This window comes from Hyla sarda, chromosome 2 (genome assembly GCF_029499605.1).
Source record: "Hyla sarda isolate aHylSar1 chromosome 2, aHylSar1.hap1, whole genome shotgun sequence".
NCBI classification, from domain to species: Eukaryota; Metazoa; Chordata; class Amphibia; order Anura; family Hylidae; genus Hyla; species Hyla sarda.
Window position 1 is genome coordinate 513,545,045 of NC_079190.1, and position 12,329 is coordinate 513,557,373.

Consider the following 12,329-nt stretch of genomic DNA (forward strand, 5'->3'; position numbering starts at 1 on the left):
AAAAGGTAAAAAAAACAAAACAAAAAACTCACAGTCACACTACCTGCCCCCCCTATGGTGCGATCTGTGCCTGGAGGTGAATTGCTAATTCCCTTCATCCTTTGTTGGTTTTGTGAAGGTAATTATGAGGTTAATGTGAACCCCACCCCCCACCCACCCTGTAACCCCCCCCCCCCTGATAACATTTACCTTGTTTCGTTTGCACATTAATACTGTACAGAAGAGGCGTCAAAGATTAAGGGCTCAATTAATGAGTTTAGATTGTAAGATTACCAAATCACTGATCCTCTTCTGTAAAGAGATGTGTATAGAGGAGGGGTCACATCATGATCAGGATCAGTACAGGATAAGTAATGTAATGTATGTACACAGTGACCTCACCAGCAGAATAGTGAGTACAGCTCTGGGGTATAATACAGGATATAACTCAGGATCAGTACAGGATAAGTAATGTAATGTATGTACACAGTGACCTCACCAGCAGAATAGTGAGTACAGTTCTGGAGTATAATACAGGATATAACTCAGGATCAGTACAGGATAAGTAATGTAATGTATGTACACAGTGACCTCACCAGCAGAATAGTGAGTACAGCTCTGGAGTATAATACAGGATATAACTCAGGATCAGTACAGGATAAGTAATGTAATGTATGTACACAGTGACCTCACCAGCAGAATAGTGAGTACAGCTCTGGGGTATAATACAGGATATAACTCAGGATCAGTACAGGATAAGTAATGTATGTACACAGTGACCTCACCAGCAGAATAGTGAGTACAGCTCTGGGGTATAATACAGGATATAACTCAGGATCAGTACCGGATAAGTAATGTAATGTATGTACACAGTGATCTCACCAGCAGAATAGTGAGTACAGCTCTGGAGTATAATACAAGATATAACTCAGGATCAGTATAGGATAAGTAATGTAATGTATGTACACAGGTGACCTCACCAGCAGAATAGTGAGTACAGCTCTGGAGTATAATACAGGATATAACTCAGGATCAGTACAGGATAAGTAATGTAATGTATGTACACAGTGACCTCACCAGCAGAATAGTGAGTACAGCTCTGGGGTATAATACAGGATATAACTCAGGATCAGTACAGGATAAGTAATGTAATGTATGTACACAGTGACCTCACCAGCAGAATAGTGAGTACAGCTCTGGGGTATAATACAGGATATAACTCAGGATCAGTACAGGATAAGTAATGTAATGTATGTACACAGCGACCTCACCAGCAGAATAGTGAGTACAGTTCTGGAGTATAATACAGGATATAACTCAGGATCAGTACAGGATAAGTAATGTAATGTATGTACACAGTGACCTCGCCAGCAGAATAGTGAGTACAGCTCTGGAGTATAATACAGGATATAACTCAGGATCAGTACAGGATAAGTAATGTAATGTATGTACACAGTGATCTCACCAGCAGAATAGTGAGTGCAGCTCTAGAGTATAATACAGGATATAACTCAGGATCAGTACAGGATAAGTAATGTAATGTATGTACACAGTGACCTCACCAGCAGAATAGTGAGTACAGTTCTGGAGTATAATACAGGATATAACTCAGGATCAGTACAGGATAAGTAATGTAATATATGTACACAGTGACCTCACCAGCAGAATAGTGAGTACAGCTCTGGAGTATAATACAGGATATAACTCAGGATCAGTACAGGATAAGTAATGTAATGTATGTACACAGTAACCTCCCCAGCAGAATAGTGAGTGCAGCTCTGGAGTATAATACGGATCAGTAATGTAATGTATATATACAGTGACCTCCCCAGCAGAATAGTGAGTGCAGCTCTGGAGTATAATACGGATCAGTAATGTATCTCCCCCTATTACATTCCAGTATACAGAGTTCTTCGCTCTTCACGTTACACAATGTCTGGACCAAGTTGCCGCTGTGACTATTGAGTATAATGTAATGTTGTTTTGTCCCAAGCAGCTGCACAGACCCTCATGAATAGTGGGCGGATTACAGGGTCTTTCAACTACCCCACAAAACCCTGCTGGGGGTAAGGTCCTGCCATGTTGTGGGCCTCACCCCCCTGTCCTCACCACCACCACAGAGGGACATCATCCCCATTTACTTTCCTCCACCTCAGGCCCCTCATGTGGCTTCAGCTGCAATTTGCAGAAACCATAATTCTCAGGTCTTGGAGTGAAGTGGCCACTTGGTGGATTTTGTCCTCAGTCTGATGCAGGGGAAGAAGTTGTGTGTTTTGGTACAAGCCTCCTGGCCTTCCCCTCCCCCTCCTCTCCCCTCAGAGGGGAGGCTCCTATCCTGCTAAAGAAGGGGATTGTTTTAGGAGCCAGTCATCCAAAAAAAAAGAGGCGAGATCCCATACACAGAGCAGAACCCAGAACATGTTCACTGGGAACTTCCTCCAAACTTCCCTCTAACCCAAGGAGCTCCCCAAACCAAGGAGGGCAACAAACCCAAGGAGCTCCCCAAACCCTTTCAATCTGCAGAACTCCTTGTATCTAAATGTATCCATAGAGGATTGTTACATTAAGGATCCTGCTGCTTCCTCCTCCGGTAAGTCATCACTTCTATCTCTTTACTCTTCTTAAAGTTTTCCTTAGGGGAACAAAACCCCCATAAAGATCTTTCTGGAATGTCCTGGGCCCTTGGATTGCCTCCATGTGTTGTCCCAGTATTTGGGGGTCCAGGAGACATTAGTCCCTGAGGTTCTCCAGGCCGGGCCTAGTTGTTTTGTATCCCAGGCTTCTCCCTAAGGCTGGATGGATCCCGAATGTTTTTCCTTCTGTCGGAAAAAATGTGAACAATGTAGGCGAAGAATAAGGGGAAAAGTTTTGTGTCTGTAGATTCTATATTGTGATTAATGTTGTTTCCAGACTTTACCGGGTACAGGCGGCTCGAGGGGTGGGGGGCTGAGGGTGGGAATTGACAAGGTTTTTGGGGATGTTATGGGATTTTCTGCAGTAGAGACAAGTATCCTGCACCTCCTGTCATATATAGGGGAAACAATTGCAGTTCAGAATAAAGATGATGACATTTTTCTATCCTGTTTTTTTGGGGGGGATTTCTTTTAATTTATATATTAATTTAAAAATGAATTAATTATTAAATTAATTAATGAATTAATTTACATAATTATATTCTTGTCTTCTTTTTTTATTTATTTAATTTATTTCTTTTAATTTATTTATTATTATTATTATTATATATATATATATTATGTATTATTTTTATATATTTTTTCTCTTGCCTATATATATATATATATATATATTTTAGCTTTTTTAAACATTTTGTTTACATTATTAGTTGCACTTTTTCTAATATAAACAATACTCGCTGTATATATATATATATATATATATATATATACATATTACTTTTTTTTATTATTTTAATATTTTTTATATTGTTTATATATATTTATTTGTGTATTTTTTAAAACTTTTTTTATATTTTGTTTATATTATTAATTGCACTTTTTCTTATAAACAATACTCTCTGTCACATATATATATATTACTTTTTTTATTATTTTAATATTTTTTATATTGTTTATATATATTTATTTGTGTATTTTTTAAAACTTTTTTTATATTTTGTTTATATTATTAATTGCACTTTTTCTTATAAACAATACTCTCTGTCACATATATATATATTACATTTTTTATTATTTTTATATTTTTTATATTGTTTATATATATTTATTTGTGTATTTTTTTCACTTTTTTTATATTTTGTTTATCTTATTGATTGCACTTTTTCTTATAAACAATACTCGCTGTCATATATATATATATATACATATGTGTGTGTATATATATATATATTCATTTATTTCATTTATTTATTATTTTTATATATTTTTTTAATCCTGTTTATATATTTATTTATTTGTGTATTTTTTTTATCTTTTTTTAATATTTTGTTTACATTACTAATTGCACTTTTTCTTATCGACCTCCCTATGGTCTGCTGCTGCGTAAACTACTGTGTATAAAATGTGTTTATATGACGTATAAACTTGTCACACATAGAAAAGCATAGAATCCAACTCAATGAATCAAGGTAACAATATTATTTATACTTAACTTTAATTGTTTATATTTAAAAAATAAACAACAACAACAACAACAACAACACACACTGTTCAGGCAGAACATTTTTCACATGATAATAATTATATATAAATATAAAAATTTTTAATTATTAGAAAGGGACCTGACCTAGATATATATTTACTTTTATTGTCTATACTATATGGTTTATATTATTTTGTAGGGTTGATATTATTTTGGTTGCTTGCTTTTGCTTTGTGTTGTTTAAAAAAAAAAAAAATAATAATAATAATAATAATAAAAAAAAAAAATATATATATATATATATATTTATGAAAATTACAATAATTATAATCGTGTAATAATGGCGACCGGATGGCGCTGTTTATGAGGTTACGTTATATAAACTTTTAGGGTAAATGTCAAATTTGTGACAGTAAAAAAAATGGTGTGAAGAAAAGTGAAAAAAAAAAAAAAAAAAAAAAAAAAAAAAGCTACTTGAGTCTCCGGTAGATGTAGTAACAATATTAACAACAAATTATAAGAATAATAAAAATAATAATAATTATTGTATATGGATTTTTTTCAGTAGCTTTTGATGTTTCTGGTGGTCCTAAGGGGTGTCCTTATTTTTGGTGTCACCCTACATCAATGTTTCCCAATCGGAGGTGCCTCCAGCTATTGCAAAACTACACCTCCCAGCATGCCCGGACAGCCAATGGCTGTCCGGGCAGGCTGGGAGTTGTAATTTTGCAACAGCTGGAGGCACTCTGATTGTGAAACACTGGTCTATATTCATACCCCACATTGAAGCGCTGGACCCTGTACTGGAGGAAACGTGGGAGTTTTTGGGTGTTTTTGTGTTATTTACGACTGTATTTTATACAATTTGTTTATATTGGATCTTGGCTGTGGGATCTTCAAGCTTAGAATTCTTGCATTTTCTTGGTTTTGGTCTTGGATTCTGCACTGATTTCCATATTTGGGGGTCCAGGATGGGGGTATCTAGTTGCTTTGTGGTGCCTTTTTTTTTTTTGGTCAGTGTCTTCTGGTGAACTACAAGTCCCAGCCAGAAGCCTTAGTAGCTACAAGGTGTAACCTGCAGACAGGAGAATGAGTTGTTATCTGCTACATAAGTGTCATTAATGGCTTGAAGTGTAATGACAGGGACCTGAAGAGCAGAGCTAAGGTGGTGGGATGCAGCAGAGTTAAGTTGGTTGGTTGGAGCTGAACCGGGTTTGTCCAAAGGTGCATGTCCAACGGAGCAGAGCTGAGTATGTCCAACGGAGCAGAGCTGAGTATGTCCAATGGAGCAGAGCTGAGCATGTCCAACGGAGCAGAGCTGAGCATGTCCAACGGAGCAGAGCTGAGTATGTCCAACGGAGCAGAGATGGAATTTAATGGGTGAAGCAGTATTGGCCAGAGATCAGTGTGTCCAATAGAGCAGAGCTGAGTTTGTTTAATGGAGTAGAGCAGAGTTTGTCCAACGCAGCAGGGCTGAGTTTCTCCAGTGGCGCAGAGATAGTTTATAAGTTTGTCCAATGGAGCAGAGCTGAGTTTGTCCAATGGAGCAGAGCTGAGTTTGTCCAATGGATCAGAGTTGAGTTTATCCTAAGGATCCGAGGTAGATTAATTGGGGAGAAGCAAGGTTAAAAGCTAAACTTGTCCAATGGAGCAGATCTGAGTTTGTCCAATGGAGCAGAGCTGAGTTTGTCCAATGGAGCAGAGCTGAGTTTGTCCAATGGAGCAGAGCTGAGTTTGTCCAATGGAGCAGAGCTGAGTTTGTCCAATGGAGCAGAGCTGAGTTTGTCCAATGGAGCAGAGAAAGGAAGGAAGGCGCCTCATGTGCGGGATCAGTAGATCTTGCAGGTAATAAATCCATTGATTTTACCTGGCTGTCTGATGGTTCCTCTCTGCGCCAGACAAACTCCTGACTCCCTGGTCATTCGCCTTTGATTTCAATGGAGCAGAGCTGAGTTTGTCCAATGGAGCAGAGCTGAGTTTGTCCAATGGAGCAGAGCTGAGTTTGTCCAATGGAGCAGAGCTGAGTTTGTCCAATGGAGCAGAGCTGAGATTGTCTAAAGGAGCAGAGCTGAGTTTGTCCAATGGAGCAGAGCTGAGTTTGCCCAATGGCGCAGAGCTGAGTTTGTCCAATGGAGCAGAGCTGAGTTTGTCCAATGGAGCAGAGCTGAGTTTGTCCAATGGAGCAGAGCTGAGTTTGTCCAATGGAGCAGAGCTGAGATTGTCTAAAGGAGCAGAGCTGAGTTTGTCCAATGGCGCAGAGCTGAGTTTGCCCAATGGCGCAGAGCTGAGTTTGTCCAATGGAGCTGAGTTTGTCCAATGGAGCAGAGCTGAGTTTGCCCAATGGCGCAGAGCTGAGTTTGTCCAATGGAGCAGAGCTGAGTTTGTCCAATGGAGCAGAGCTGAGTTTGTCCAATGGAGCAGAGCTGAGTTTGTCCAATGGAGCAGAGCTGAGATTGTCTAAAGGAGCAGAGCTGAGTTTGTCCAATGGCGCAGAGCTGAGTTTGCCCAATGGCGCAGAGCTGAGTTTGCCCAATGGAGCAGAGCTGAGTTTGTCTAAAGGAGCAGAGTTGAGTTTATCCTACGGATCTGAGGTAGATTAATTGGGAGAAGCAAGGTTAAAAGCTAAACTTGTCCAATGGAACAGAGCTGAGTTTCTGGAATGGCGAAAAGCTGAGTTTGTCTAAAGGAGCAGAGCTGAGTTTGTCCAATGGAGCAGAGCTGAGTTTGTCTAAAGGAGCAGAGTTGAGTTTATCCTAAGGATCTGAGGTAGATTAATTGGGAGAAGCAAGGTTAAAAGCTAAACTTGTCCAATGGAACAGAGCTGAGTTTCTGGAATGGCGAAAAGCTGAGTTTGTCTAAAGGAGCAGAGCTGAGTTTGTCTAATGGCGCAGAGCTGAGTTTGTCCAATAGAGCAGAGCTGAGTTTGTCCAATGTAGCAGAGCTGAGTTTGTCCAATGGATCAGAGTTGAGTTTGTCCAATGGATCAGAAGTAGAGTAAATGGGTAAGCAAGACAAAGCTTGTCCAATGAAGCAGAGCTGAGTTTGTCTAATAGAGTAGAGCTGAGTTTGTCCAATGGAGCAGAGCTGAGTTTGTCCAATGGAGCAGAGCTGAGTTTGTCCAGTGGAGCAGAGCTGAGTTTGTCTAAAGGAGCAGAGTGGTGTTTGTCCAATGGAGCAGAGTTGAGTTTATCCTATGGATCCGAGGTAGATTAATTGGGAGAAGCAAGGTTAAAAGCTAAACTTGTCCAGTGGAGCAGAGCTGAGTTTGTCCAATGGAGCAAAGCTGAGTTTGTCTAAAGGAGCAGAGCTGAGTTTATCCAATGGAGCAGAGCTGAATTTGTCCATTGGAGCAGGGCTGAGTTTGTCCAATGGAGCAGGGCTGAGTTTGTCCAATGGAGCAGAGCTGAGTTTGTCCAATGGAGCAGAGCTGAGTTTGTCTAAAGGAGCAGAGTTGAGTTTATCCTAAGGATCCGAGGTAGATTAATTGGGAGAAGCAAGGTTAAAAGCTAAACTTGTCCAATGGAGCAGAGCTGAGTTTCTGGAATGGCGCAAAGTTAAGTTTGTCTAAAGGAGCAGAGCTGAGTTTTTCCAATGGAGCAGAGCTGAGTTTGTCCAATGGCGCAGAGCTGAGTTTGTCTAAAGGAGCAGCGTTGAGTGTGTCCAAAAGAGCAGAGCTGAGTTTGTTCAATGGATCAGAGGTAGATTAAATGGGAGAAGCAAGGCTTAAAGGCTAAACCTGTCCAGTATCACAGAGCTGAGTTTGTCCAGTGGAGCAGAGGTCGATCAAATGGATAAAGCAAGGTTAAGCTTGTCCAATGCAGTGGAGCTGAGTTTGTCTGATGAAGCAGAGCTGAAATTGATGTGTGGGGAAGACCCGCTTACATGGTACAGCAGAGCTAGGTGATTTGGATGGTGCAGTACTGAGCTTCTACTAAACAGAGTAGAGCCGAGTTTGTCCAATGGAGCCGCAAAGCGAAGTTTAATGGGTGACGAAGAATTGATGATAAGATGTAGCAGAGCTGAGCTGAGTTTGTCAGATGCAGCAGAGCCATGATTTATAGGCACAACTAGGTTTATCAGATACACTAGAGCTGAGTTTGTGAAGTGGAGTCCAGTTAGACAGATGGAGCAGTGGTGTTGAGTTTGTCAGACGGAACGTGAGTTTTCTTTAAAGGGGTTATCCAGGAAAAAACTTTTATATATATATCAACTGGCTCCAGAAAGTTAAACAGATTTGTAAATTACTTCTATTAATAAATCTTAATCCTTTCAGGACTTATGAGCTTCTGAAGTTAAGGTTGTTCTTTTCTGTCTAAGTGCTCTCTGATGACACGTGTCTCGGGATCCGCCCAGTTTAGAAGAGGTTTGCTATGGGGATTTGCTTCTAAACTGGGCGTTTCTCGAGACACGTGTCATCAGAGAACACTTAGACAGAAAATAACAACCTTAGCTTCAGAAGCTCATAAGTACTGAAAGGATTAAGATTTTTTTAATACAAGTAATTTACAAATCTGTTTAACTTTCTGGAACCAGTTGAGATATATATATATACATATATATAAAAAAAAGTTTTTTCCTGGACAACCCCTTTAAGTATTGGTTCTGGTGCAATTCCCTAAGGCCTAGTTGTCCAACCTGCCGCCCTCCAGCTGTTGCAAAACTACAACTCCCAGCATGCCCGGACAGCCAACGGCTGTCCGGGCATGCTGGGAGTTGTAGTTTTGCGTAGTTTTGCAACTGCTGGAGGAACACTGGTCTAAGGCTGTCTGGGCATGCTGGGAGTTGTAGTTTTGCAACAGCTGGAGGGCCGCAGGTTGGAGACACCTAGGCCCTAAGTAGTTAAAATAGCAGTGTCAGGTCTGCTACATCTGCATTTATATATATATATAAATATATATATATATACATAGGCACTCTCCTGCCCAGACAGTACCACATTGGCGGTGTTGCCCCCCCCCCCATGGCCTCCCCCCACCCTGTAAACTACCTCCTTGTATCCCAGTAGCATGGTCTGTATAATCCTGTCAAGCAGAGAGGTGTTAGTAATATGGTCCCACATGGTGCTCGCCGCCGGAGCAGACCTCGGTGTGGGGACCTGCTCTGTGTCACGGCTTTATGGGGGGATTCAGAAGTGTGAGAATAGACTACAAAGCGGGCAAGGTGTATGTGTGTGACCGCAGGATATAGGGGGGGGGGGGGGGGGGGGGCATGTGCGGAGTGTTCACAATCCCAGGGTACACTGCTGCGTTACAGAAGGAGACGAAGCCTCGCGCCTCAGCAACGTAACAAGAGATTCCGTTATCTGCGGTGGGTTTTTTGGGGGGGTTTAGGGTGCCTAGTAAAGTGGGTGCATTTGTGCACGTCATAAGGGGTCTGTGCCTTTAAATAATATTTACTAATATAACTAGGAATGTAAAAGAGTCACGTGACCACTTCTAAGGCAAAAAAAAAAAAATCATGGTGGTGCCATCCATAGGAATGTGAGAGAAGTCACGTGACCACATGTAATTCTAACCCTCACCTATGGCGGCAAAAAAAATCGAGACAGTAGTAGTATCCATATCAATGTAAAGGAGTCACATGACCAATTGTAAGGCTAACCCTCACCTATGGCGGCAAAAAAAATCGAGACAGTAGTAGTATCCATATCAATGTAAAGGAGTCACATGACCAATTGTAAGGCTAACCCTCACCTATGGCGGCAAAAAAAATCGAGACAGTAGTAGTATCCATATCAATGTAAAGGAGTCACATGACCAATTGTAAGGCTATCCCTCACCTATGGCGGCTAAAAAATAATGGCAGTGGCATCCATAAAACGTAGGAGAAGTCACATGACCACGTATAAGGCTAACCCTCACCTATGGCGGCAGAAAACCATGGCGGTGCCATCCATAGTAATATAAAGAAATCACATGACCACGTATAAGGCTAACCCTCACCTATGGTGGCATGAAATCATGGCGGTGCCATCTATAGTAATATAAAGAAGTCACATGACCACGTATAAGGCCAACCCTCACCTATGGTGGCAGGAAATCATGGCGGTGCCATCTATAGTAATGTAAATAAGTCACATGACCACGTATAAGGCCAACCCTCACCTATGGCGGCAGAAAACCATGGCGGTGCCATCTATAGTAATATAAAGAAGTCACATGACCACGTATAAGGCTAACCCTCACCTATGGCGGCAGAAAACCATGGCGGTGCCATCTATAGTAATGTAAATAAGTCACATGACCACGTATAAGGCCAACCCTCACCTATGGCGGCAGGAAACCATGGTGGTGCCATCCATAGTAATATAAAGAAGTCACATGACCACGTACAAGGCCAACCCTCACCTATGGCGGCAGAAAACCATGGCGGTGCCATCCATAGTAATATAAAGAAGTCACATGACCACGTATAAGGCCAACCCTCACCTGTGGCGGCAGGAAATCATGGCGGTGCCATCCATAGTAATGTAAATAAGTCACATGACCACGTATAAGGCTAACGCTCACCTATGGCGGCAGAAAACCATGGCGGTGCCATCCATAGTAATATAAAGAAGTCACATGACCACGTATAAGGCCAACCCTCACCTATGGCGGCAGGAAATCATGGCGGTGCCATCCATAGTAATGTAAATAAGTCACATGACCACGTATAAGGCCAACCCTCACCTATGGCGGCAAAAAAACCATGCCGGTGCCATCTATAGTAATATAAGAGAAGTCACATGACCCCATGTAAAGTGGCGGCAGAAATAAAAAGCCCTAACGCTTTCTTTGCCTCGGTAATCGTGACGTTCATCGAGTTAAGATCTCTGCTTGCTCGCCAAATATAGTTCAGACATCTGCCTGGAACGTAAAAAGTGGCGTCGTCGCTGAGGCGGCCGGGTGGCGCCTGCGATGGCGTGCACCGATAATCGCTGCCAGATCCTCCGTCCCTTGCGCTTTCTCATTTTGTTTAATGGATTTTGTTATTATTTTGTGACAATTATTTATTTTTTTGCGGCGTTAAAATAAAAATAAAAAAGATTTTGTTGGAGAAGATTTTCATATCGTTTGCATGGACGGTGCGAACGGATTGTGTCGTCACGTGTAGTCAGGAGAGTGGTCTGGACCCAGGAGCTGAAACTCTGAACAACTGTTTTCCCAACCAGGGTGCCTCCAGCTGTTGCAAAACTACAACTCCTACCATGCCCATACAGCCTAACGCCTGTATGCCTCCTTCACAGGATCCACCCTGTCCCTGAAAGGTAAATCAGACTTCCCTCTCATATCATCCCTTAGTGCAGTGGTCTTCAAACTGCAACCCCTCCAGCCGTTGCAAAACTACAACTTCCAGCATGCCCGGACAGCCAAAGGCCTGTCTGCCTTCTTCAGAGGATCCACACTGCCCCTGAAAGGTAAATCAGACTTCCTTCTCATCTCATCCCTTAGTGCAATGGTCTTCAAACTGCGATCCCCCAGCTGTTGCAAAACTACAACTCCCAGCATGCCCAGACAGATAAAGTCCTGTCTGCCTCCTTCAGAGGATCCACACTGTCCCTGAAAGATAAATCAGACTTCCCTCTCATCTCATCCCTTAGTGCAGTGGTCTTAAAACTGCAACCCCTCCAGCCATTGCAAAACTACAACTCCCAGCATGCCCAGACAGCTAAAGGCCTGTCTGTCTCCTTCAGAGGATCCACACTGTCCCTGAAAGGTAAATCAGACTTCCATCTCATCTCATCCCTTAGTGCAGTGGTCTTCAAACTCCCCAGCTGTTTCAAAACTACAACTCCCAGCATGCCCGGACAGCCGTTGGCTGTCCGGGCATGCTGGGAGTTGTAGTTTTGCAGTATTCTCTCCCCATAGAGCAGTGTTTCCCAAACAGGGGGCCTCCAGCTGTTGCAGGATCCTCAGTTAAGACCTGTTTTTATTTTAATTTTTTTGCTTTAGGCTGTTCGGGCATGCTGGGAGTTGTAGTTTTGCAACAGCTGGAGGCGCCCTGGTTGGGAAACACAACTCTAGGCTTATAACAGAAGTGCCCCTCCCCCTCAGATCCAGGTGGGCCCCGACCCCGTTCCGATGATGCCAAAGTTTCCATCGCGTCTCGATCAGAAATTTTATGAGATGATTTTTCAGCCAGAAGTCAAACGAGGACAGACGTGCGATTAACTATTCGTGTGCCGGCGGCGGGCCGGGACGCGCAGACCGCGCGCACACACCCCGTTTTTTTTTTTATTTTATTTTTTT

The 12,329-nt window shown here is 42.1% G+C and overlaps 1 protein-coding gene across 2 annotated transcripts in view; it reads left to right on the forward strand.

Annotated features, from left to right (window-relative positions):
* The first annotated feature begins 2,270 nt into the window (after positions 1 to 2,270).
* Positions 2,271 to 12,329, forward strand: part of BOC (BOC cell adhesion associated, oncogene regulated) — a 135,819-nt gene continuing 125,760 nt past the window's right edge. For both annotated transcript variants that reach the window (XM_056559962.1, XM_056559965.1), the window contains exon 1: positions 2,271 to 2,569. The gene's annotated coding sequence lies outside the window, so the exon portion shown is untranslated. The remainder of the gene's footprint in view (positions 2,570 to 12,329) is intronic.